Source organism: Jaculus jaculus, chromosome 19 (genome assembly GCF_020740685.1).
Source record: "Jaculus jaculus isolate mJacJac1 chromosome 19, mJacJac1.mat.Y.cur, whole genome shotgun sequence".
NCBI classification, from domain to species: Eukaryota; Metazoa; Chordata; class Mammalia; order Rodentia; family Dipodidae; genus Jaculus; species Jaculus jaculus.
Genome location: NC_059120.1, coordinates 20457978 through 20485092, shown reverse-complemented (window position 1 = coordinate 20485092; position 27115 = coordinate 20457978). Strand labels below are relative to the sequence as shown.

At 43.6% G+C, this 27115-nt stretch overlaps 1 protein-coding gene and 1 pseudogene across 1 annotated transcript in view; one reads left to right on the top strand and one right to left on the bottom strand.

Moving 5' to 3' along the window:
* Window positions 1–27115, top strand: part of Tgfbr3 (transforming growth factor beta receptor 3) — a 226714-nt gene that overhangs the window by 48336 nt on the left and 151263 nt on the right. The window lies entirely within an intron of this gene.
* LOC101597966 lies at window positions 2868–3203 on the bottom strand (annotated as a pseudogene).

Sequence of the window (27115 nt, the reverse complement as noted above, 5' to 3'; positions counted from 1 at the left end):
GCTGTGGGAAAGCTCTGTGACCTGCTCGCTTCCCCATTCACATCTGTCAAATGGGGACAATTACAGTGTCTGTGTCACTGCATTTCTCTGAAGATTTAATGGCAGCTTAGCCTGTGCTTTAAGTGCTCAAAACCACCTTGCCTACCTGGCACATAGCAAGCATTCCTAAGCCACTGTAGTGGGCATTTTCCAACCATGTCTGCTTACTTACCTTGTGGCATATTTTAGGTTGCTTATGTCTTCATGACATCTGCATTTTTATCTCGCTGACAATATTGTCCTCAAGTCAGTTATATTGGGGAATATTTTGTGTTCATAGGGTAACGTTCATAGGGTTCTACTAGTATGTTGGCTTTTTTTTTGCTGAGTGTGGTGGCACATACCTTTATGAGGGGGGAGAGAGAGAGAGAAGAGAGAGAATTGACGTGCCAGGGCCTCAGCCACTGAAATCAAACTCTAGATGCATGTGCCACCTGTGTACCTGTTGGACGTTGGGCACTTGTGTCACCTTGTGTGTCTGGCTTATGTGGGATCTGGAGAGTGGAGCATAGTCCTTAGGCTTCATAGGTAAGCACCTTAACCACTAAGCCATCTCTCTAGCCCATATGTTGGCATTTGAAGAGTCCTTATCTGTTTCAACTAAGCTTGACGTGCAAAAGCCCCTTTCTAATATCCTGTTGACTGAATCCCCCTCCCAGCATTTGTTTAAATTAAAAAAACATCTCTGGCTTGGGAAATTGTTTCTTAGATTGCACTGCAACTCACCTCTGTTCCTAGACCTAGATCTGACCTGCAAAGCTGTGGAGGACTTAGCTAGCCAAACCCCATCTCAATGTTGACAGAGAACAAATGGGTTCTGAACAATAAGGTATTGTCTTATAGTAGTGATCAAATAGGTGCTGGGTATATAGCTCAGTTAATAGGGGTTTCTACCTGGCATACATTAAGTCCTGGCTTTGATCCCCTAACACTGCATAAAACAGGGCTTGGTGACACATGCCCTTGAGAGGTGGAAGCAGGAGAATCAAAAGTTCAAGGTCATCATCAGCTACATAGTCATTTTGAGGCTAGCCTGTGCTACATGAGACCTTGTCTCTAAAAAGAAGGGCAGATAGTTTGTACCAAAATTTAGGTGGCTTGAAAGACTTTGCTTCCCGTTGGCAAAAGAAGCCTCACATTTGCAGCTTCAGCTCTTCTGAGCTAGCTGGAAGTCCATGTGGCATGTGGCATGGAGGTTTGTCCCCTTGAGCATGTGTGTGGCTGTGGCTAGGTCTCTGGATTGGAGCCCCACATACGTTGCCGTGCTTATCTTTTCCTGAAGATAGGGTGAATGAGGCAGTTTTATTGTCACTGTGACCAGTGACTCAAGGGAGGAAGGATTTATGTGGGCTCACAGTTGCAGAGGGTTCTGCCTGTGGCCTCCTGGGCTGGTGCACTGGGGTAGATGTCATGGTGGCAGGGGTGTGGTTCTTCTCCTCCTTGTGCACAGGTGGCAGTGAGCAAGGCAGGAAGGAGCCAAGGATCCATTCCCAGTGACCTTCTTCAAGGCAGGCCCCACCTCCAAACATTTCCAGAACCTCCCCACATGGCATCACTCTATGGGGATTTCAGTCAACCCATGAGTCTGTGGGAGACATTTTATATTGAAACACTAATATTGGGATTCTTTGGCTTTAAAATTTCCAACTTTGCATGTGTGTTAATTGTCTGTTCTGCTAAAATGGAAGCTTCACGAAAGTGGAAGTCGAGCTGGTTATCATTCACTCACTCACTCATTCATTCATTCAGGTAGGCTTTTGAGCAGGGTTTCACTGTGAGACAGCCCATAGTTGGCCCAGAACTATGTAGATCAGGCTGGCCGTAAACTTATGGTAATCCTCCTGTCTCTGCCTCCTGAGTGTTGTGATCACCAGCATGTGGCACCACCCGGCCTGAAGCTGCTTCTCTCGTGCAGCGCATGAACTTGGCATTCTGCTCAGTGTTCAAATGATGGAGTCACAGGTTAACTCCGAATCTCCGATTTCCATCTAACACAGGAAATTAAAACCTGCCTTCTCTTGTAGGACATGCTCTATTCTTTAGGCCTGAACTGAAAAAAAGACCCCACCCCCTTCCTGCTGAGGAGAGCAAATGAGATCCCAGGAGAAGTAGCTCTTACTATTTGTAACTTTCAAATACATTCACAGAAAAGTATCCTCTCTCTCTTTTGATGTGTGAGGATTTCCTAGAAAGGAAGGGTTCTAATCTTATCAAAGTCAGGAGTGTACTATGCTATCAGAATCGTGTTTTTTTCCTTTTTTTTTTTTTTTTAATTGGACTAGCTGAATACTCCAGTGCAGCCCTGGCCCTGGGTTACAAGAGCTTAATTTGACTTTCCCTGTTAATGAAACCAGAAACATGAATTATAAAAAGCCATCAAAAAGCTGGGCGTGGTGGCGTAGGACTTTAATCCCAGCACTTGGGGGGCAGAGAGGTAGGAGGATCATCACAAGTTCGAGGCCAACCTGAGACTACATAGTGAATTCCTGGTCCTCCTGAGCTAGAGTGAGACCTATATATATATAACTGTATATATATATATATATATATATATATATATATATATATATATATATAAATTAAAATGACATGGGCTGAGAATTTTGAACAATTAAGGAAATCTGAGTTTTCTTTCTTCTTTTTGATGAACTCATTTATTTGATGCATTAAGTTATGCAAAGAAAAGATATACAATTGCATAAAAAGAATCACATCCTAATATTACTAAGCATACAGAAGTGGTCTCAAAAATAATGAATTATAGAATGGACCCCAGGATTTAATGCAAAAAACCCCACAAAAGAAACCCCGCCCTGCATAGGAAAGTTTCAGGCTTCCAACTTCACTGAATCCAGTACTAATCACGTGTCTTTGCAGTCTTCAAATTCTCCCAAGTCTTTTCACTTTCTAATGTCAGCTGAACATTAGTATAGGTGGCCTCTACCCGGGGCTGCAATCTGGGATCATCATCTGGGACTCTGGCAGGGTCTCTGCCTACTTTTTAATGGCATAATTTCCACCATTTTCAGCTTTCATTTTTTTCAACCTTTTCTTCTATTTGTTTTGCTTCTTCTTCTTCTTCTTCTTCATACATCACCTTTTCTTAGACCAATTGCTTCACTGCCGGTGTTGATCTTGATGTGCCTCACCCGGGGATCCGCCATGGTCCGGTGAGTGCTGGGGGAAGGTAGAGTGGAGAACGCAAGTAACTGCACAGCACCTCTTTATTTCTCCCCCCTCCCCCTCCCTCCCTCCTCCTCTCCCCCCTCCCTCCCTTCCTTCCTTCCTTTCTTTCATTTTTTGTTTTTTGTTTTTGTTTTCTCAAGGTAGTGTCTCACTCTAGCTCAGGCTGACCTGGAATTCACTATGTAGTCTCAGGGTGGCCTTAAACTCACATGATCCTCCTACCTCTGCCTCCCGAGTGCTGGGATTAAAGGCGTGCGCCACCATGCCTGGTTTGGTTTTGTTTTTTCCTTAGGTGTTTGTACCAGCCTTTACTACATCAAGAGCTGAGCTTTCCATAGAATGAGGGCATATGTTTGGGCCACAGCTCATTGGCACATTTTTTTAGTCTGTCTTGGTTCAGTGTTTCCTGTGGCAACAAAACAAAACAAAACAAAAAAAACCCATGGTTTGATTTTGGAACCTGGAAGGCTGGTGTGCCTTCAAATCCAAGTTCTGTTCTTGCTTTGCTGCCTGAGTTGGATTAATCCTTTAATTCAGTAACTTTTTGTTTGTTTGTTTTCAAGGCAGGGTCTCACTCTACCCCAGGCTGACCTGGAACTCACTATGTCGGCTCAGGAAGGCCTCGAACTCACAGCCATCCTCCTACCTCTGCCTCCCAAGTGCTGGGACTAAAGGTGTGCGCCACCATGCCAGGCTTAACTCAGTAACTTTTTGAGTGAATTATTTAATACCATTCAGCTTTAGTTTTGTTGTTATTTTATTTTAATCTGTGAAAGGGGGACAATGGGGACTGGGGAGGTGTTTCCACCGTTGAAGGTGTTTGCTTACAAGCCTGCTAGCCTGAGTTCATTTCCCCAGCACCCACGTGAAGCTGGACACAAAGTGGGCATGTGTTATGGATCCCAAAGCACTTGTGGCACTGGGAAGCAGAGCAGAGACTGATGCACATAAGTGGCAAAAACAAAGCAGCAAGGGAGAGCCTGTGTCAAGCAAAATAGAAGGAGAGGACAAACACCCTGAGGTTGTCCTCAGACCTCCACATGTGCTCTGTGGCATGCATGCATGTGTGTATACACACACGCACACCATACGTCACACACATCCACATATACATGTACACACCTATGAAAAATGGGTAGGAACAAGGATAGCATATCTCAGGGTTGGGAAGATAGCTTAGCATTTAAAAACATTGGCTTGGGCTGGGGAAATGGCTTAGTGGTTAAAGCATTTGCCTCCAAAGCCTAAGGACCTCGGTTCAATTCCCCAGGACCCACATAAGCTAGATGCACAAGGGGGTGCATGTGTCTGGAGTTTGTTTGCAGTGGCTGGAAGCCCTGGAACAGCCATTCTTTCTATGTGCCTCTTTCTCTAAAATAAATAAATAAATAAAAATATTAAAAAAAATAAAAACATTGGCTTGCAAAGCCTACTGGCCTGGGTTTCCCAGCACCCATGTAAAGCCAGATGCACAAAGTAGTGCATGCATCTGGAGTTTGTTTGCAATGGCAGGAGGCCCTGGCAAGCGTCCCCCTGCCCCCTGTTTTCTCTCTCAAATAAATAAATAGAAATATATATATTTTTTAAAATAATTTTTTTAAATTTTATTTATTTATTTATTTGAGAGCGACAGACACAGAGAGAAAGACAGATAGAGGGAGAGAGAGAATGGGCGCGCCAGGGCTTCCAGCCTCTGCAAATGAACTCCAGACGCGTGCGCCCCCTTGTGCATCTGGCTAACGTGGGACCTGGGGAACCGAGCCTTGAACCGGGGTCCTTAGGCTTCACAGGCAAGCGCTTAACCGCTAAGCCATCTCTCCAGCCCTGGAAATATTTTTTTAAGAATAACAACAGATCTCAAGATGGTTGGGAGGAGTGAACATGTTGCTACATGTAAATGATTTAGGAGAGCCTGGCACACTAACACTCCATAGGTGATAATATTGTCCCTGCAAATCTAGATATTTTGAAGGTACTTGAGTGGAAAATAGATAAAAGAACTTTTTGAATTGAAAAGTCTTTACACAGACTCAAAGGATTATGGATTACCTGTCTCCATACATCAAAGGGGACAGTGTTGGCAGAGTTGATTCCCATTCAGAGCCACTTGCCGTGTTTCCATGGATGCTTTTCTATCCTGGGTGTGGTGTTAAGATCTAGGATACTCTACAGATCACAAACTAGGCATGGATGCTTTGATGAGAAGTTGAAGTTTAAATGCTTATTGGAAATGAAATGATTTTGAATCTAACTTTTCAACTTGCTTCCTTTCCTCCCCTTTTTCTCTTCCTCTCCTCTCCTCCTTCCTTCCTCTTCCTCCTTTTCTTTTTTTATTTAAATATTTTTATTTATTTGAGATAAATAAAAGTCAGAGAGCATGAGAGAGAGAAAGAGTGAGAGAGAGCAAGAGTGAGAGCGAGAGTGAGAGAGAGAGAGAGAGAGGGGAGTGCATGCCAGGGCCTCCAGTCACTGCAAATGAACTCCAGATGCATGCACCATCTTGTGCACCTGGATTACGTGGGTCCTGGGGAATTGAACCTGGGTCCTTTGGCTGTGCAGGTAAACTCCTTTACACCCAAGCTGTCCTCCCACCCTTCCTCATCTTTTTTTTTTTAAATTATTTATTTGTTTATTTGAGAGCGACAGACACAGAGAGAAAGACAGATAGAGGGAGAGAGAGAGTGGGCGCGCCAGGGCTTCCAGCCTCTGCAAACGAACTCCAGACACGTGCGCCCCTTTGTGCATCTGGCTAACGTGGGACCTGGGGAACCGAGCCTCGAACCGGGGTCCTTAGGCTTCACAGGCAAGCGCTTAACCGCTAAGCCATCTCTCCAGCCCCTCATCTTCTTTTTGAAACAGGATTTCATGTAGCCAAGGGTTTCTTTGAATTCTTATTCTTCTTGTCTGTACCTCACAAGTGGTGGGTTACAAATATGTGCCATCATATCCAGCTAACATGGAATTTTCTAAGCTATTCTTTTTACTTGAGGTTGGAGCTGTTGAGCTCCTGAGTTAGGGGATTGAAGAAAAGCTACTTTTCCATTATTAGACTTGTAGCAGTCTCAGGCAAAATTGAAATTAAAAAATAGACAGAATTGTAATTCTGAGAAAAAAATAATTTTCTTTTAAACTTAATTTATTTACTTATTTGAGAGAGAGGAAGCTAGAGACAGAAAGAGAGAGAGAGAGAGAGAGAGAGAGAGAGAGAGAGAGAGAACATGGGCACTTCAGGGTCCCCATCCACTCCAAATGAACTCTAGATGCATGTGCCACCTTGTGGGTCTGTCTTACATGGGTACTGAGGAATTGAACCTGGGTAGGCAAGTACCTTAACCACTAAGCCATCTCTCCAGTTCAAAAGTATGTTTTTGAAACTGTTTATTTTAATAGAATTTCATTCATTGTCTTATCACTTTGTCTTTGAAGAGGATGGAGCTTATTTTGAACATTCCATGCCTGGCTGCCTGTCCCCACCCCCTGGCCCTCTGTTAAAATATATTGGCCATTATATTTAACAGGACTTAAAACACAGAGGTAATTAATTGTGAAGCATTTGATGTTCAGTAGGCAAAGGAAACACATTACTTGGTGTAAACAGAGGTTAATAGGGAGTCTTTGAAGTTTAAATTATTGAACTATTTGAGTAAGGACAAATTTCTTAACTGTTTAGTGTTTCTCTAGCCTGTAATAAAATGCATTAGTGGGAATGACAAAAGTTCCTGTCTTAGGACATTTTGATCCTTGTGGCAAAGCATGTTCGGCCCATATTTTCACATTTTGCTTTGAGTTACACTGATTCCATTTTCTTTCTAATATAGTTGATCTAACTGGTTCTTTATTGGTAAAGACAAAACATGTTTTGGGAAGTAGAAAAACCTTACCTTTAACTTTTAAAAAATAATCACTGACTTCTGAATAAGCAATACTGGGGTAAAGAATTTGTTCTTGCTATTTTGCACATTTGTGACAGGTTCTTACTCTGTAGCCCAGGCTCACCTTGAACTCACCATGTAGCCCAGCTTCACTTAAGATCCTAGGCAGCCCTCCTACCTCGGCCTCCCAACTGCAGGATCGCAGGCATGAACCTTCCTACCTGGCTTATGGAAACTGTTTATTATCTATCTCCATGTTGCTAACATGGGGATGGGTCTGAAGGACTGTTAAAGGGGCTTATGCTCAGTTCGGTTCCATTGTGTCTGAGGGCCCTAGTCATGGTGATTTGATTTTGCCCGAGGGAAGAGGACCTGTCCTGCTGAGCAGTCTAGTTTTAGAAATTAATTTAAAAATTAATTCACCTTCGAGGTAGAAGGATTGTGCAGAGTTTGAGGCCACCCTGAGACTACATAGTGAATTCCAGGTCAGCCTGAGCTAGAGTGAAACCCTACCTCAGAAATCCAAAGCGCGAGAGAGAGACAGACAGAGAAAAAGAGAGAGAGAGCCTCCTGCTACTGCAAACAATGCATCTGACCTGACCTAGACACCGGGGAATAGAACTACGGTCCATGAGGCTTTGCATGCAAGTGCCTTTGACCACTAAGCCATCTCCCCAGCCCCAAGTCTCATTTTTTTCAGTAGCGTCCGTTCCAAAGTTTGTAATTGGAGGAAGCAAGCTGCACTTTGCAATTAAAAAAGAAACAGTTACTGATCCTGCAAATGGATGTCCCCAGGGCAGGTGGGCAGGTGGGCATGCATTTTTACTCTCAGCTTGTACCTAGCACCTACCAAGTGTGTATTACAGATGGAGCAGATCCTGGGGCCTTTCCACAAGATTCCCCTGGGAAGGTGGGAGGAGGGCCAATTTCTAACCTGCAAGGGCCTTTGGGGTGATAGTCTGGACATTTTCTCCTGCTGGATGGGAGGAATGGTGTGTTTTCTGTTGTGTGCGGGAGAACGGGGTCCTACTTACCCTGAAAGGGAGAGAACATCAATTGGCGCATGCGGTGCAGAAATGTCTCTGGCCCAATTCCACTTTCACTTTTCCAAAATCCTTCTCTTTGCTATAAGCTCTAATCATGTACCCTCTCATTGTTGAAGACATGGTGCGGGGGGGGGGGGAGTTGCTACTCCTGTGCCCTTGACAGTCCCCACCCTGAGGTGAGATCACTTTTGTATGTAGCAGCTGAGACTGATGGCTCTTCCTCAGGTCCGGTGCCCGTGCTGGACGTCCTGCATGGCGGCACCACAGCTCCTGTTCACAGATGAATAGGAACTGACTTTAGGGCCCAAGGAAAGCTCTGGGTGACCTCTGCTATTTAGCAGCTGCGCACAACACCAAGTCACTGTGGCAACTGGGCTCTGTTTACAAAAATGAATAAGAACCTCAAGCCTGGGGCATCTACACCATGGACAGAGTCTCCCCCACTGGAAATTGACCGCCTGCCAGATTACCAGGGCTAAACCAAAACAAAGACATACCAAACAAAAGTAGTTGGGAAGTGTTCTGCCCTTGGGGGCACACACCAGGGCCCAAATGCCCATATCATCATTCGCTAGGCAGAATATCCCAGCATGTGCTTAGCCTGGTTATGTCAGAAACAGACTAAGGCCAAGACTAAGGCCCTAGGGTGGGAGGTTTTCAGAGTCCAGCCTTACATTTGCACAGGCCTGGCATCCTAGCTGTGCTTTAGGAATGGAAGTGGTGTTCAGTACCAAGAATCTGACTTTTTTTTCTAATGTTCTTAACATGTGTATTTATGTCTGGGGTGTGTACATGTGTGTGTGCATGTGTGTATGTAGGTGTGCATGGAGGTCAAAAGTTGACATTGGGGGTCTTCCCCTGCTGTTCTCCACTTTATTTACTGAGGCAGGATTGAACCTAGAAGTCACTGATTAGGCTAGTTTAGCCAGCCAGTTTGCCTTGGGGATAGCCTGTCTCTGCCTACCAAATTGTGGGATTACAGGCACGATCCCACCTGGCATTTACACAGGTGCTGGGCATCTGAACTTTGGGACCCAAGCTTCTAAGACAAGCATTTTATCCACTGAGCCATCTCCCTGGCCCTTAACCTTTTGGATTGTACCTTTGTGTAAACTGTAAAGCTACATTTGAGTCTGTGTCTTCCAAATGGACCTAGAACAACAAAGTTTAGAGTTTGTCCTCTTTTGATCCCCCCTTTTGTAAAATTTAAATTTTGTTTTCGACAATGTCATACATGTGTATGACGCATTCATCCCCCACTGTCCTCCTCCCATTCCCACTGAATCCCTTCTTTTTTTTATACCTAATCTCCCTCCCACTTTCATATCTTATAAAAATTTATTGAGTTATATACTTATGATCCACTGAGTCAATTTAGGATTGTTTTCATGAGTATGGTTTGGTGGTCATTTACTGGAGCACATTGCCTCTCTCCCCCTTCAACCTTTAAATGCCAATAGACTTTCTGGCGGGGCGGTGTGGGGGGATCGTGTGTGGACTCCTTCTGCATCCATAACGATGAACCTCTTCTTTTAAAGTGATGGTCTCAGTGTCCACAAGCAGCCTAGTAGTTTGAGCTTCCCATGGGAAGTGGTGAGCCGTGGCCACCTTTGAGTGTACGTTGAAGGCCAGAGCGTCCCTTCAGGATTCTGCTATATGTTGGGTGCTTCTGCCATTCTCGCATGATTCCATGGCTTGGGTCATTGGAACATGCATGTTCTGTGTCCTCACATAGGTACTTGACCTTGACAGAATCTGAGCCAGTGCCTGGGTCCTCTGATGCCATCCTAGAGCTCGTGTTCCCACACTGTACCACATCTATGTGAGTCTGCTTGGCCTGTGGCCTTGGAGTGCCATGGAGGAGGAGGTGTTGGGGAGGCAGAGAGGTCTGGCATTGGTGACTTTCCAACAGAAGACATGCCTGGAACATGACCCATAGAAAGAAGGACTCTCATTGACTCAGCCTTAGCTGTTAAGCTTACAGCATCCATTCACTGTATCCAGAAGGCCTTGGAGTGCCTCAGTGGTTCATCCTACCCCATTAGATGTCAAGGAGTTGAGGAAGAAGAGGACAAAGAGCCTGGGAATAGGGTTGCTACTGGTTTCAATGACAATGATGTGAGCAGGCTTACGCCAGAGTCTTCTTAGAAGAGGTCAGGTCTGCCTTTGCCTCAGCAGCCCTTCATTTCCCAACTTGCAGTGAACCCTAGGGCTTGACCAGATGCTGCCCCTTATGTGGTAGGGTGGGGGGCGGTTTATCCAAAGGGACCCCATCACTGTCAAGAAGGGAATGAAATTTATTTACTCCTCCATCCAGTACTTGAGGCCAGGGCAGTTACTAGGTGGCTGTCACTGTTTGCTCATGATAATTTCTCATGAACTCTCCAGTTGATAAACCAAACCAAACCAGCTTTAGTTTTCCTTTAACTGAGGATTTTGGTTAAAGTATAACCTCAAGTGTCCGGTTGGTTTCTATTCATTTTGGTGCTGAGCATTTACACACTGGGCCATGCATGTGATGTTTCCTTCCTGTCTTGGCTGAGATCGCCTGTATGAAAAACTCCCTTTCCTCTGGCTACTTAATGAAGCCAAAATAGTTATTAATGAAAGGGTGTAAGGGGGGCAGGTTGGTTATATTTGAGAGTTCCTCATGGGGATATTGACACTGGTAAATCTAGTATTCATACTAAATGTAATTAAGGGAAGGAACAAACCTTTCCAGGGTTGTTTGGTAACTGTAATGACACCCAGGATATCTTGGAGGAAGATGTGAGGAAGAGGCTTATTAGAGGGTCCTGCCCTGAAGCTATAAGGGCGGATGAAAAGCAGGTCTCCATGATGGTTGGCTAGGATACCATTCTGGACAGCACCTTGGACTGGCCTTGGGATTTATTTGATGTCAGTGGGGTGGCTAATGACAAGTTAGTGGAAGTGAAGTCTGCACTGGCCATAGCTACCTTGCATTTTGGATGTGGGTCAGAGAAACTGAATAGATGCATTCATTCAGTGAGCAGGGAGGGACAGCAGCCCTACTCAAATAGACTTATTTTCGACTTATTTTTTTTTTAAATGACATCCACTGTTGTTGTTGTTGTTAATAGGGTTGGCTAAAAAAGTGATCCTAGGAGAGTTAAGGCCTTGTTCTTCTGTCTACACTCGGATGTTGTCCCTCAGTGTCCACTGTCATTCCGTAAACATTGATCCAAGTTCCTAATGCTACCATAACCGGAAACATAGGTGAATTTCTTCCCGTGGTACACATATACAAGCCTAGGAAGGGATAACTTGAGTCCCTTGTGAGTCTCCTTGTTTATCTGTTGGTGCCTTCCACCAGAGAAAGGAAGTAGCAGTCAGTTTAAATCAGATTACTTTATGCGTAGCAGTTTTAGAAAGGTTTCGAATAGGAAATTGAAATTATTAAGAAATTGGAGGTCTGGGCATCATTGCTTGAGTTTCTTGTTTCTGCTAGCCCTGGAACTCTATCCCAGTCACCACTGATAATGTCCCTTTCTATGCTTAACTGTCTTGTCAGTAAGTCAGTGACACACACCGAGAATAGAAACCTGTACCATTCCACGCTGTGCCTAGCAGCCCATATGTACCTCCGCTGGCTCTGTGGCTGTGATTGTTGCTATGATGTTGAACCTCAAATGCTAGCCATGTGCCTGGCATTGTACCTCACATCTGCAGGGTCCCCACCCCAAGAAGCTTGCCACCCTAGAAGTCCATGATGGTGCTTTGGGAAGTGGTAGAGGGGAAAAGGACAAAAGGCTGTCCTTGGTAAGGCATGATCTTTGCTTGAATCAATAAAGGAAACTGTATTCACCATTTTTAATCTTTTGTTGACAATTTTCATACATGTCAATAATGTATTTGGGTTATAATCCTTTTTTTTGTCTTCATGATTCTGAACACTTTCTTTTTCCCAACTTGTCTCTCTTCTAAATATTGTATTTTTATTTATTTATTTGAGAGAGGGAAAGAGGCAGAGAGAGAGAGAGAGAGAGAGAGAGGGAGGGAGAGAGAGAGAGAGAGAGAATGGGCCCGCCAGGGCTTCCAGCCACTGCAAACAAACTCTATACACATGTGCCACCTTGTGTATCTGGTTTACGTGGGTCCTGGGGAATCGAACTGAGGTCCTTTATCTTTGCAGGCAAGTGCCTTAACCACTAAGCAATTTCTCCACCCCTTGTCCATCTTCTATTTTGATGTCCTTCCTCCCTCATCCATGACTGCATGTTGATGGGCCCAATATTGTGCAACTGTTGTGCAGGTAATGACATCCATGCAATGGTCATTTCCTATCCAGAAAGCAGCATTCCAAAGCACTCCCCCCAGTCTTCTGCCCTCTCTTCTGCAATGTTCCCTGTTCCTTGGAGGATGTGATAGAGACGTGTCATTGAGTGCTGAAGTCTCCACTGTCACTTCTTTTAAACACTTTGGTGAGTGATGAGTCTCTCAATTAGTCACCACCATTTGTAAAAAGACATTTCTCTTACTAATCAGTAGGCATAAACATAAATATTAAGTGGCAATTTCATGAGTACAACATACCCATTTAGTCGAAAACCCATACTAGCTTCTCTCTCTACCCTAAGCCTGTATTCATCATTTTAATACAGAAGACTTTTATTTAAGTAAAACCATTTTCTTTTTAAATTTGTTTTCTTAAAAAATATTTTGCAGTGAACGTAACAAGCATAGATGAATAAGGCCTGCCCATTGTTTTTTCTGTTCTTTATGTCTCTTGTATTGGCTTATTATGTGCTGAAATAAAAACAGACATGCAGCGCTGGTACTGGTTCTATAAATACTTCTTGACCAGAGAGGGAAGCAGACATATCACTAGGCTTTAGTAAATTAAATGGTGGGCAGGGGACAATGGAAGATTGTAAATTTAATTTCATTCAATACCTAGGTTGTTGTGCCTCTTCACCTTACCACCAGGTCCTCTTCCACTGAAGACAGATCTGATGGGAGTTTAGGGATGGTGTCAGAGCTACCAGGGATGTGTGTATGCTTGTAGAGGAAGCTGCTGGCATCAGTGTTCATGAGACTGAGTGAAGTTCTTTCCCAGAATTCCGTGCATGTTCCATTCCTTGATTGAATTGGCTTAGCCCCTTCCTGGAAATAGTTGCTGACAAAGAATAATGTAGTTGCAATGATTGACTTAGGCTGGTCAGTTGGAGAATCAATCACACTGCCCACCTTAGAGATTTCCTATGAAAAAATAAATGTGAGTGAGACTTAACAATAGAGGAAACAGACAATTAGGGCTGGAAGATCACTTGGTGGATAAGACATTTGCCACATGCAAGTAAACACACACACACAAACACGCACATACAAATTTGGCAAAATGTCTCCCATTTTTATCATTGGGTTTTAAAAATTATTTTGAAGCTGGTCTTTCATAGCCCTGGCTGGCCTGACCTCAAACTTGTATAGCTGAGACCAACCTTGAACATCATATTCTCCAATCTCCGCCTTACAAGCATTGGGATTACAGGTGTGAAACACCCACCACACTCAGCAGTTGTCTCCCATTCTTCAGACTGTCTTGTCGTGCTAATGAATGTTTCCTTTGCTGTGCAGAAACTTAGGTAATTAATGGAGTTCTTTTCAGAAAGTCCTTGCATATACCTACATCTGTGTATTTTCCCCTGAAGGTTTTAAAGTTTCAGGTCTTATGTGAATTTTCTTTTGTACAGGGTAAGATATAGGAATCTAGTTTCATTTGTCTAAATGTAGATATTCAGTTTTCCCAACACCATCTATTGGAGAAGATGTTTTTAATGCATGCTTTTGTATAACAAATTATTCATAATCCTCAAAACACCATATTGATTGTTATCTCTAAGTTTTTGCTGGTGTTCTCTCTCCTGCCTATTATTTGAATATAAGAACCTTATTGCCAGATGAGATCATCCATACCTGAAACTCCAGCACTTGAGAGGCTGATGTAGGAGAATTATCACAAGTTAGAAGCCAGCCTGGGCTACATAATGAGTTCCAAATAAGCTTGCACTACAAAATTAAATGTGAAACCCTATTTCAAAGAAAATCAACTTTACTGAAATACAATTTACACAAAGTGTATATTTTTCATGATTTTTTTTTTTAGTTAGGGTATCACTCTAGTCCATGCTGACCTGTAATCCACTCTGTAGTCTCAGGGTGGCCTCAGAATCACAATGATTCTCTTACCTCTGATTCCCAAGTACTGGGATTAAAGGTATGAGCCACCACACTTGGCATAATGAAATATTTTGATGCCTGCAAATCCAAAGGACCCAGGTTCAATTCCCCAGGACCCATGTAAGCCAGATGCACAAGGTGGTGCATGCATCTGGAGTTTGTTTGTAGGGACTAGAGGCCCTGGCATTCCCATTCTTTCTCTCTCTCTCAAATAAATAAATATTTTTTAAAAAGTTTTTTTGTTCATTTTTACTTATTTGAGAGTGACAAAGACAGAAAGAGGCAGATAGAGAGAGAGGAGAATGGGCGCGCCAGGGTTTCCAGCCACTGCAAACAAACTCCAGATGTGTGTGCCCCCTTGTGCATCTGGCTAACGTGGGTCCTGGAGAATTGAGCCTTGAACTGGGGTCCTTAGGCTTCACAGGCAAGTGCTTAACCACTAAGCCATCTCTCTAGCCCAAATGAAATATTTTTAATAAGGAGAACTTTAAAGACAAAAAGCAAAAAGCACCCTTCATGTCATGAAGATACTTCCATAGTGTGAGCAGTACTGCTTTAAGTGTACTATAACTAGTTCAAGGTAACACATGTACCATTAGTGATTGACGTTTGGGCCCCACTATTGGGAGCTGTAGGTTTAGAAATAAATCACTAGTAGAGTCAGCTGTGCGTTTTGGGGGCTCCTCACTCCTAAAGGCATCTCCCAAGTGGAGAATGGCTCTTAGCAGAGTTAATTTCTGTGTGGGTCAAAGGGTTTCTTCAGCCCATGGGCCAGCTCAGTTCACTGAGAACTGGCCCCTTTGCCAAAGTCAGTGGACTGGATGAGGACAGCATGGAACGGGTGCTTCTGAGCTCTTCATGGGCTCTTTGATTGCAGGTCCACGGGAGGAGGTGGGGACAACCTTTAGGAATCAGCTCTACTTCACGGCCAGAGACTTGAGTCCACGGAGTGGAGGAGGATCCTGTGGACAGGACAGTAGGTAGAAATTAGAAGTTATCAGATGTGCTTGAAGACCAGATCAAAGAAAACCTGGGGGGTGGGGAATATCAACCACTTCCAAGCCCATTAAATTCCCACAATAGGGTCAGTGATTCCCAAATCACATGTCGAAGGGATGGGGGCAGCGGTAGAGCCTTTTGCCCACTTGGAATGCTCAATCCCCAGTACCAAAAAAAGAAAAAAAGAAAAGAACATGTCAGCATTTTTAACATGCGTGCACTCAAGTGCGTGGTAATGCAGTGAATATATAAAACTCAAAAGCACAAATGTAGTCAATGTTTACATTAAACTTCCCACCTCCAAAATACACACACTAAAGATCCCACTTGTGTGTGTGTAATTACATCTCTGAATACTCCCTTGGTCCCATTTTAACCCCTTTTCCCAAAACACATATTTTGGCTACCTCTGTAAAGATAATACACACACACACATACATATGAGCCTCATGTACACCCATGGGGAATACAATTGACTCACACCTCTCTGAGTGGGATTAGAAAGTACAATTTCTTAAAACCCCGGGGACAAGGGACTGCAGGTCCCTGGGGAAAATTGCGTGCTGATTTCCAACCACAACTGTGCTGGAATGAAATTAGAAAATAAGGCATGTGCAGAGTTAGCTGTTCTTTGTGCCTCCACCCTGCTATCTGCTGTCCTAATTTTTTTCTCTAATAAAAGAGGGAGAAAGAGCCAGAGATGGTGGTACTCAGGAAACAGAGGCAGGAGGATGGCTACACATTTGAGGCCAGCCTGGTCTACAGAGTGAGACTGAAGGTAAAAGGGAAATGATCCAGACTTAAAAATACTTAGCCGGGCTGGAGAGATGGCTTAGCGGTTAAGCGCTTGCCTGGGAAGCCTAAGGACCCTGGTTCAAGGCTCGGTTCCCCAGGACCCATGTTAGCCAGATGCACAAGGGGGCGCACGCGTCTGGAGTTTGTTTGCAAACTGGCACGCCCATTCTTTCTCTCTCTCTGCCTCTTTCTCTCTCTCTGTCTGTTGCTCTCAAATTAAAAAAAAAAAAAAAGCTTAGCCACCAGGCACGGTGGCACACACCTCTAATCCCAGCACTCAGGATGCAGAGGTAAGAGGATTGCTGTGAGTTTGAGGCCAACCTGGGCTAGAGTGAGACCCTACACCCGGAACAACAACATACTTAGCAGTAAAGGGTGAAAATATAAAATAGCACTTGGGGAATGGGGAGCTGGCTCAGTGGGTAGAGCATAGCCATGGAAGCTGAGGACTTGTTTGACACCCCTATATCCACATAACAAATAGCAGTTACTGGGCTGGAGGGATGGCTTAGCGGTTAAGGTGCTTGCCTGCAAAGCCAAAGGACCCAGGACCCACGTAAACCAGCTGCACAAGGTAGCACATGCATCTGGAGTTCATTTGCAGTGACTAATGGCCCTGGTGTACCCATTCTCTCTCTCCTTCTCTCCACGTATCTGCCTCTTTCTCTCTATGCCAAATAAATAAATAAAAATTTTACAAAAAAAGCAATTAGGGCTATTTCAAAACTAAAACTAAAATTGTTCTGTTCTGGTTGTGAGGGCATGTGTGTGTACAGATGAGCATAAAACACACTTTACCGTGAGAACAGGTGCAAATGCAGCGTAGGATTGTCTCCTCCCGTCCCCTTTCCCCTTCTGATTGTGTCTCACTGTGTGTGTGCTTCAGATGGCCTCAAGCTTTAGCTCCCCAGTGCTGAGATTACAGGTGCATATTCAACATGCACCCCCCCCTCCCCGGGGCGGTTTTCTTTCCACTATGATAGAAGCTGCATTGCTATTGGTCATCATGAAACATGGATTTTATTTTATTTAAAATTTATTTTTATTTTTATTCATTTGAGAGTGACAGAGAGAGAAAGAGGCAGAGAAAGAGGGAGAGAGAGAAACGGAGAGAGAGGGAGAGAAAGGGTGCCCCAGGGCCTCCAGCCACTGCAAATGAACTCCAGACGTGTGCGCCCCCCTTGTGCATCTGGCTAATGTGGGGCCTGGGGAATCGAGCCTCGAACTGGGGTCCTTAGGCTTCACAGGCAAGTACTTAACCGCTAAGCCATCTCTCCAGCCCATGGATTTTATTTTTATGTCTGCCGCTGACTAGTTACTGTGGAGTACTAGAAATACTATTTTGCTCACTGGTCAGCTTATTCCACTGAGAAAATATTTATCAGATGCTTATAAGATAAAACGGAGCTGTGGGAACCTGAGGCCTGGTTAGCTGGCTGACCAGGTGCCGGGAGAAAGTGGGTTTTGCTGCGTTAGTTGCTGACTACCAAGCCGTGAACCAGCTCTTCATTTCTCTGGGCCTCACTTTCCTCATGCACACACACATACACACACAAATGCAATTGATATTTATTTTTATTGCAGTGTGCCAGAGAAAGCAGAGCGTTATGTTTGTAACATGGGATGCAGATTGCTGACTTCCAGTCACGTGCCATACTGCTTGGAAATAACTGGGCTTTTAGCACTTCATAAGAAATAGTCATCAAAAAGCTTTTCCCAGCTTGCACTGGGGAGATGGTTCAGGTGTGGATTTTACACTTACGTATGGGAACTTCTCGGGCCAGAGACTGCCAAATTCAACTCCCTAGAACCCAAGCAAAAAGCTGGGCATGGCCAGGCACATCTGTAACCTCAGTCTGTGGGAGGTGGAGGTGGAGACTGGAATATTCTGGAAGGCTTGTGGATGGACAGCAGATCTGGATTGAGAGAGGGAATCTGTCTCAAGGAAATATGTGGGTCAGTGACATGAGAAAAGCACCCAGGGCCCAGGGAAGTGGCTCAGTGGTTCCAGGTGCTGGCTTGCAAAGCCTGCTGGTCCAGGTTGGCCCAGGTTCAATTTCCCAGTATTCACATAAAGCCAGATACACAAAGTGGCACATGCACCTGGAGTTCATTTGCAGCAGCAAGAGGCCCTGGCTCTCTTTAGTTTTTCTCTCTCTCTCTGATTGCAAATAAATAAAATAAAAGTAAACACCCAATATTCTTCTCTGGCCTCCACATGCATTGGCATGGGTGTGTGCATTTGCATGTCACACACACATGCACAAAAGGCTTTCCTTTTCCCTCTTCTCTTTTTGTATGTGTGAATATGTATATGCATGTGCCCGTGTGTGTGGAGGCCAGAGGACAACCTCAGGTGATGTTCCTCCAGTGTGCTGTCCTCCACGTATTTTGGGACAAGGTCTCTCATTGGCCTGGAATTTGCCCAGTAGGCTAGACTGGCTAACCAGCCTGTCTCCACCTCCCCAGTTCTGAGATCATAAGTACATGCCACCTCACCTGGCTTTACCTTAAGTGGGTTCTGGGATCAAATCCCAGCGCTGCTTGTTCCTCTGTCTTATCTTCCCTTTTGAAAACCATTATCCTAAGTCAGTCATTTGCTGTAGGAGGGTTTTGTAGAAACTTAGTGAAATAGAAAAGTGAAAAACCTAAGTAATACATCGAGCCTTTTCTGGGAGCAGTGTTGAAAACCAAATAGTTTCAATCTAAATCTTTTTTAGTGGCAGAATTATTTCAAGCATCTGCGTGCACCTCTGTAACAACAAAAAGCCAAGACCGAGGGCTGTCTGACCGTCAAGGCCATTCACATGTTCCCACATTGTTCTTGGTGTCATCCTTCAGAAAGTGCTGGGTGAAAATGAAGGACGGCCCCAGTTTTTGGTTTGCTTGTCTCAGTGTACTGAGTCCAGACTGAGTACAGGAAACACAGACTTCCCTTCAGGTTGGAAACAATCCATATATTAATCGTCCACCAGAATGCTCATGGCCTTGCTGGAGTACATGAGCCAGCGTTTGTCCTGGCAAGGCCAGGGCCCTTTGAGGTTGGTATCTACGGGGCTGCTTTATCAAGCAGAAGAGAAGACATGGAGAGGAAGGTGGCTGCAGTGATGTACGCATCTGTCTTCTTTTCAACTTACAAACCAAGGGGGTGCTTAAGATCGACAGTATTTGCAAACAAGCAAACCGACACTTCCCAAAGGCCCTGTTTGGACCTTTGAGAACTTTGCCAAGGGCAGAGCGTTCTTTGAAGCTGGCCTTGCTAGGTAAGAGAGAATTACTTCTCGTTTGTCACACTCTCCTAATATCTGTAGTCCTTTTCTACAGTTCATCAAATACACATCTCAGAAAGTGGTTTCTATACATTCTAAGCTCTGTTTTTCCCTGAGTTGCCTGTGAAAATATTGTCAGCTGGGGATGTGGCTTATCTAGCCTGGGTTTGATCCCAGACACTACTAAATGAAAGTCAAGAAATAATACATATACCTTTGTGAAAATGCTATTAATTAGGCTGTAAGGTGGCCACTGAGGTTCACTGATAATGCTGATTGCTGTCAAGGCTTGTGGTAGTCACCACACCCTCAGGCTGGAGGTGAGACCAAGGCATAGAGTTATAAGTTACCATTCTTATTTTATTTTATTTTTTAATTAATTATTTATTTATTTGAGAGCGACAGATAGAGAGAAAGACAGATAGAGGGAGAGAGAGAGAATGGGCGCGCCAGGGCTTCCAGCCTCTGCAAACGAACTCCAGACGCGTGCACCCCCTTGTGCATCTGGCTAACGTGGGACCTGGGGAACCGAGCCTCGAACCGGGGTCCTTAGGCTTCACAGGCAAGCGCTTAACCGCTAAGCCATCTCTCCAGCCCACCATTCTTATTTTAAAAGCAAGCCTATCAACTAGAGATTGTGTGGCGAGCCTGAGATCCTCAGTTAGGCTAAGGACTTAGAGAACAGGATCAGATTTAGGGTATAAGATCACGACTGAGGAGCACGATTTGAGTCTGTCAAATACGTACTTGTGGAGATGGTATGCAATAAGGTGCTTATTCACATATGATAACATCAAGATGCTTGTTTTAATGAGAATATCCACTATCGGGCTGGGAAGATGGCTCAGTGGGGAAGAGCACTCGCTGTTCCAACATGAGAACCCGAACGAAATGCCTGGCGCTGTACAATGTGGCACGTGGCAGTGATGCATACAACCTCAGCACTGAGGGAGTGGAGACAGGAGGATCACTGGGGCTCCCTGGTCAGCCAGCTTGACCGGAAGCTACAGGTCCAGTGAGAGACTATGTCTCAGCCAACAGGGCAGAAAAACAATAGAAGAAGAAATCCCCCTCTAGCCTCTGCATCCGAGTGCATGGGGCACGTGCATCTGCACGCACACTGCATATACTACCCACGCACATACACGTACATACACATAAAGGATGGCCATTCCACAGGTGTAATAAAAAATAATCACATCTCGGGCTGGAGAGATGGCTTAGTGGTTAAGCGCTTGCCTGTGAAGCCTGAGGACCCGGGTTTGAGGCTCAATTCCCCAGGACCCACGTTAGCCAGATGCACAAGGGGGCGCACGCGTCTGGAGTTGGTTTTCAGTGGCTGGAGGCCGTGACATGCCCATTCTCTCTCTCTCTCTTCTACATCTGCCTCTTTCTCTCTGTCTGTCACTCTCAAATAAATAAATAAAAATGAATTTTAAAAAATTTAAAAAAATAATCACATCTTAATGTAGTCAAACTCTTATATTAATTTAGGGCAACAGTAAGTACTTTGCATATTAGGCTATGAGATGGAAGACCTCCCCACTGGCTCAGCCGGATGAAATGATAAGTATTTGCTAATCCAGGAAGATTTAGGCTCGGTAGTGTGACTATGTGTATATATATATATATATATATGTTCTGTTCACTCTTAAGTACAAGAGAAAACCCTAACAGCAAGAACAGATATAAAGGAACATCTAATATGGTATCTGTTCAGGCCAATTTCATGTGCATTTGCCTGTTACCATAAAGAAAGTGGGACTGGTAAGTAACTCACCAGAATTTTGGGGAAAATAATAGAGAAAGGAAAATGAGTAAAAAGAAAGAAACATAGATGTTTTGATAATCTTTGTTAAATGTTTTTTCAAAGACCAGCCTCAGATTTAAAGTATTATCCAGATGTAGTCTTTGGCTTCTGGTAGTTTCCAGATAGGAATTCAGCCTTGAGTTGAACTTGGAGAGGTTATTTTCTTTTCTTTTTAATTACTAAGAGACCAATCTGTTGTAGTTTGTTGATCTATTTTCTTCTCTTGCCCCCCTTCTGTTGCATTCTCCTCGAGTTGCTGTTTACCCTGGAGTGCTGGGGCACCCACAGTTAGAACTAGGGTTTGTGTGCCCTGGTCTTAACCAGGAATAGAGAGAATCTGGCCTGATATTTCAATTTGCAAGTTTAAGTAGACTCAGGGGGTTCTAATCCACAGATTAAAATTCCAATTTTTTTTTTTTTTTGAGGTAGGGTCTCACTGTCGTCCAGGCTGACCTGGTATTCACTCTGTACTCCCAGGCTGTCCTCAAACTCACAGCAGTCCTTCTCCCTCTGCCTCCCAAGTACTGGGATTAAAGGTGTGCACCACCATGCTCAGTCAGAATTCCGGTCTTTTAAAGCCCTTATTTCGCTAAATAATTAACACCCAAACCCAGCTCTTCACAGCTCATTCTGTGGAGGTTTCTTCCTCACTTGTTCAGGATCTTATCATAGCCAACTTCTTTCCTTGTCAATCAACTTTAGAACCTATGCCATTGAGGTCTAGACTTAAAAATTTTTCTCTTAAAAATATTTTTATTTATGTAAGAGAGAGAGAGAGAGAGAGAGAGAGAGAGAGAGAGAGAGAGAGAGGGAGAGAGAAAGCACACTAGGGCCCCTAGCCACTGCAAATGAACTCCAGACACATACACCACCTTGTGCATCTACCTTACATGGGTACTGGGGGATTGAACCTGGGTCCTTTAGCTCTGCAGACAAGTGCCTTAACCATGAAGGCATCTCTCCAGCCCAATTTTTAAATTTTTCACTCAGAGCTTCATACATCCGAGGTACACTCCCAGCCCCAAAGTTCAGGGTTCTTGTTGGACAAATCCAATTCACTAATCTATTTTAGGTATCTCCCTCTTAAGTTTGTAGAATTCTTTGATGGCCAGCAATTCTGAGCATTTTGGCCAGACAGGTAGTATGAGCTTCAGGTGGAGCACAGGAAAAAGGAAGTGAAGGGGGGTGTCCAAGTGGGACAACTGAGTAGTGGAGTCCAGGTCTGTGGAGTCCAAGTTCAGCCATCTCTCCTCTTCCCATGGTTCTCAGCATTATGTTGTGGGTTTCTTTTATGGCAGTGGAGTCAGGTAGAAGGAGAAAGGGGATACTTTTTCACTGACTTTTCATATATTGACACTATTATTGGTAATATATTTATATTTGCATAGAACTTCCTGATTTAATTTACAAAAGGCTTTTAAGTCTGTGGTCCTATTTGTTTTTATAACCTCCTTAAGGATAGCTAAAACAGTATTGTCCCTGTTTTAAAGAAAGGAATTGCCAGCACTTGGGGAAAGTAATATTTAGTGGGATTGGAACCATAGCCCAGGCAGGGTGGTAATGTGACTAAAGCCAGTGGGAATTAAATGCACGTTTTCCCCTTTACGTGACATGCTTGCAGCCCCTGTTGTGTGCTTGTCATTGTATTAGGCTGTGGGCTCAAAACTACCTGTTTTTCAGTTGCTCAAAGGGAGATTCAGCTTAGTGGTAGAGTACTTACTTGCCTCATATGCATGAGACCCTGGGTTCAGTCCTCATTACCAAGATGAAAAAAAAAAAAGTGGACAATTGCTCATAGTATACTAGAGCTTTAGGGATTCTCAGGGGTGCTGGAAGTTAACTCTGTGTTAAGGAATAATTAGTAGGAAGAGATGGTAAATTTGGAAGACTTTGTGTTGCAGGGCTGCAGCCAGATTCAAGTTTACTTTTGTGAGTGCCTGTTTCAATTGCTGGTTTATTCATTCCTATGTATTTAGATAGAAAAATAAATATAGTTCTGTTTTGGCTTCCTAAAACAGTTTTTATGTTTTCTGGAATTTCCTCACTTATTGTCTTTACATTCCAAAGTTTTATTATGACTCATTTTGGCCATAAAATCATAGAAGAAGCAAGAGCAGGCTTTTGAAGACATTCATTAAGTAATTTGAGGACGTGCGTTTTTGAAGGCTGCCAATATTAATTTTCTCTTGGTGTTAAGATCTGTTCCATGGTTGTCAGTTATGTGTGTTCTTGTATGTTTTGGATGAAGAAGGGTAAAATGTTAGGAGTTAAAAGAGCTCATTTTATTTTTTCTTTGCTCAAATGCAGTTTTACCAAAAGCTTCTGAAAGTTTCCTGTTCTTGCTTGATTAAAAAAGTGCACTTGCCAGCTGGGTGTGGTGGAGCATGCCTTTAATCCCAGCACTCTGGGAGGCAGAGGAGGATCACTGTGAGTTTGGGGCAAGTCTGGAACTACAGAGTGAATTCCAGGACAACGTGGGTTAGAGTGAGACCTCAGAAAAACCAACCACCCAACAATAAGAACAACAAAAACCCAAACAACAACAAAAAAGCAGTGCATTTCCACTCACTGTTTCCTTGCAATTTCCTATACTTTTTTTATAGTAGAAAAGATCGAAATCGAGCATGAACTATGAGGTATCTTTGGATCCAGAGAAACATTTTCATTTCAGAATAGAGTTTTAAAAAAATGAATCTTCTTGGGCCTGTCTGTATGCATGTATGTCTATATGTCTGGTTTGGTTTACAAAGAGCATCGTCAGATCCTGTTTCTAACATGGGAAGGCTGAGATTGCAAGTTGTAACTTAACTTTAAAAAGCTACAGTAGTGGGCTGGGGATGTAGTCTAGCTGGTGAAGTGCTTACCTAGCATGCTGGGAGCCCTGGATTCAATGTCAGCACCACACGAACTGGGATTGGTGGTGCATGCTTGCAATCCCAGCACTTGGGATGTGGACACAGGAGAATCAGATGTTTAAGGTCATGCTTGGATACATAGTGATTTCAAGGCCAGTTTGACTATATAAGACCCTGTTGAAAGAACAAAAGGAAGGAAAGAAGGAAGGGAGAAAGGGAAGGAGGGAGGCAGAAATAAACTCCAGAAGTATGAAAAGTATAGACAAAACTATTAAGTGTAAAACTCTGTGGCTATTTGGTGGAGAAATATCATAGCAACTTTTAATAAACTATAGTTAGTATCTATAATGATGGCACTAACTATTCAAGGAACATGCAGTAAGTCATAACCATTAAAAATTTTTTTTGTTTATTTTTTATTTATATTTATTTATTTGAGAGCAACAGACAGAGAGAGGAAGAGGGGGAGAGAGAGAGAGAGAGAGAGAGAGAGAGAGAGAGAGAGGGAGAGGATCGGTGTGCCAGGGCCTCTAGCCACTACAAACGAACTCCAGATGCATGCGCCCCTTGTGCATCTGGCTAACGTGGGTCCTGGGGAATCGAGCCTTGAACCAGGGTCCTTAGGCTTCACAGGCAAGCGCTTAACCGCTAAGCCATCTCTCCAGCCCCATATTTTTTGAGGATGCTCAAAATATTTAGTGTGTCTGGAAATTATTTATGTATCTATGTATGAATGTGGTACATTTTAGGTTGCTTTCCTTTAAAATGACCAAAGTTATTTTCTTTCTTGAAAGGAATAGAATGTAGTTACTTGGGAAATTTGCTAATGTAGAATATCTTATTAGCAGTGAGTGTTGAATATATGAGACATTTATTGTTTGGTAGGAAGATAGGAGTATGATATGAAATAGTGAGAGAAGGAATTAAATTAAAGTATTAGTTTAAATAGTAGGTATTCCTTTTATGTGTTTTTCTGTGCAAATCTTGAAACAAAGCCCTTTTTGTTGTAGGACTAGTGTGCAAAGCATTTCATTCTCAGGTTGATAATTTAAAAAGTCTCCTTGTGAGAAGAGGAGAATTCCCCATGGCACAGTGGTTTTAGAAGGTTCTCTTGGGAGGAAAAGAGAGGAGCTTGTTGATTCAGACTGGAAAAACACTGAAGAACAGTTCCCCCCCAAATAACACCCACAGATTTTAGGAAAACAGACATTGCTTTGAGTGAATGTGACAAACTTTAAAAATCAAAAAAGCAAACCAAGAAACAGCTTCATCTTTGAAACATCATAGAACATGTCCATCTTGAAAGGTTTCTTTGTGAGGCAGATATGTTTACAGCATGTTCCTGTGTGTGGTTTTGGCATGAACATGTTCAGGAGCTGCTCTCAGGTACAGGTATCCTATTTATCCCAGCTTTAACTTTTTTTTTTTTTTTTTTTGAGGTAGGGTCTCACTCTAGTCCAGGCTAACCTGGAACTCACTGTGTAGTCTCAGGGTGGCCTCGAACTCATGGCGATCTACCTACCTCTGTCTCCCGAGTGCTGGGATTAAAGGCGTGCGCCACCACGCCTGGCATCCAGCTTTAAATTTTGAGCGGAACTTTCATTCAACAATGGGGCAGTAATTTATGGAAAATGACTACCGAAGCCACTGATCTTTGCATCCTTATTATAAGTCTCTTAACTTCAAACCTAGGAAAAACACTTTCTTGTCTAAAGAGCTGATCCATTTTCTTTTAACATAGAGATGCTAATTGATTGATCAAATCAAATTTCTGGGATTTTTTTTTTGTTATAAGCCCCTTAATTTCCTTTCTAGAGAGAGTTGAGTTTATGAAGAAATATATAGGGCTGGAGAGATGGCTTAGCGGTTAAGCGCTTGCCTGTGAAGCCTAAGGACCCCGGTTCGATGCTCGGTTCCCCAGGTCCCACGTTAGCCAGATGCACAAGGGGGCGCACGTGTCTGGAGTTCGTTTGCAGAGGCTGGAAGCCCTGGCGCGCCCATTCTCTCTCCCTCTATCTGTCTTTCTGTGTCTGTCGCTCTCAAATAAATAAATAAAAAATTTAAAAAAAATAAAGAAATATACAAGCACAATATTTTAGTTAGATCAGAAACTTTTCTACAGGTAAAACTGAAGACTGGGTGGACTGATCAATTTTTAATTAATTTATTTTTGACAATTTTATACATGCATTTTTAATGTATCTTGATCACATTTGTCACTCAATTATCCTCTCTTGTCCCCTCCCACTCCTGCTAAACCCTCTCTCCTTCTCAACTATCTCCCCTCGACTTTGATATTCTTTCTTTCTTTTTTTTAATGACCCACAGAGTTTAATTAAGGCTGTCTGCATGATCACACTCAGTAGGTAATTTACCAGGGCATGAGCAACTTACTAAGGGGTGGGCCAATCCTGATATATCAAGTTTACACCTCTTGGACTGGAAAACCATGGAAGAACTTGTTCGAAAAAGTAGGGAGAGGGTTTGGAAGGGTCTTTCTGCTAACTAATTTGTAGCATTCCCTTAAATCCTGTGGACAGATGCCAGTGAGGACAGTGAACTATGTTGGCACTCAAGCTCTGTTATTCTATGGTTCCTAATGCAAAAGGAGACTGACCTGGGCTAATAGGCGTTTTCCCCTAGAATGTATGCCATCATTGGGAAATACTGTATTGAATATTACAACAAATAAAAACAACTAACTCTTCAGAGAAACCCTGTTAGTATTGCCAGCGAAGAGGTGAAGGCACAGGCATGGAATGGTTCAGGAGCTGCTGGGAGGTTCAGATCTGTGGGGTTGGAACCGTAGCAGCGCCTTGGCTTGTGGTGGATCGGCTGATGAATTGATTCCTCACTCAGCAAACAGTGGTGAATGCCTGCTGCATTCTGGGCATGGTGGTTAGTACTGGGATAGGGAATAAGCCAAAGGAATGTGGCTCCTGACTTCATGGAGTTTCCAGCTAAGGAGAGGACGGACACACACACACATACACACACACACCTGTCTTGAAAGGTTGCCTTGTGAGGCCCAGATGTGTGTTCCACA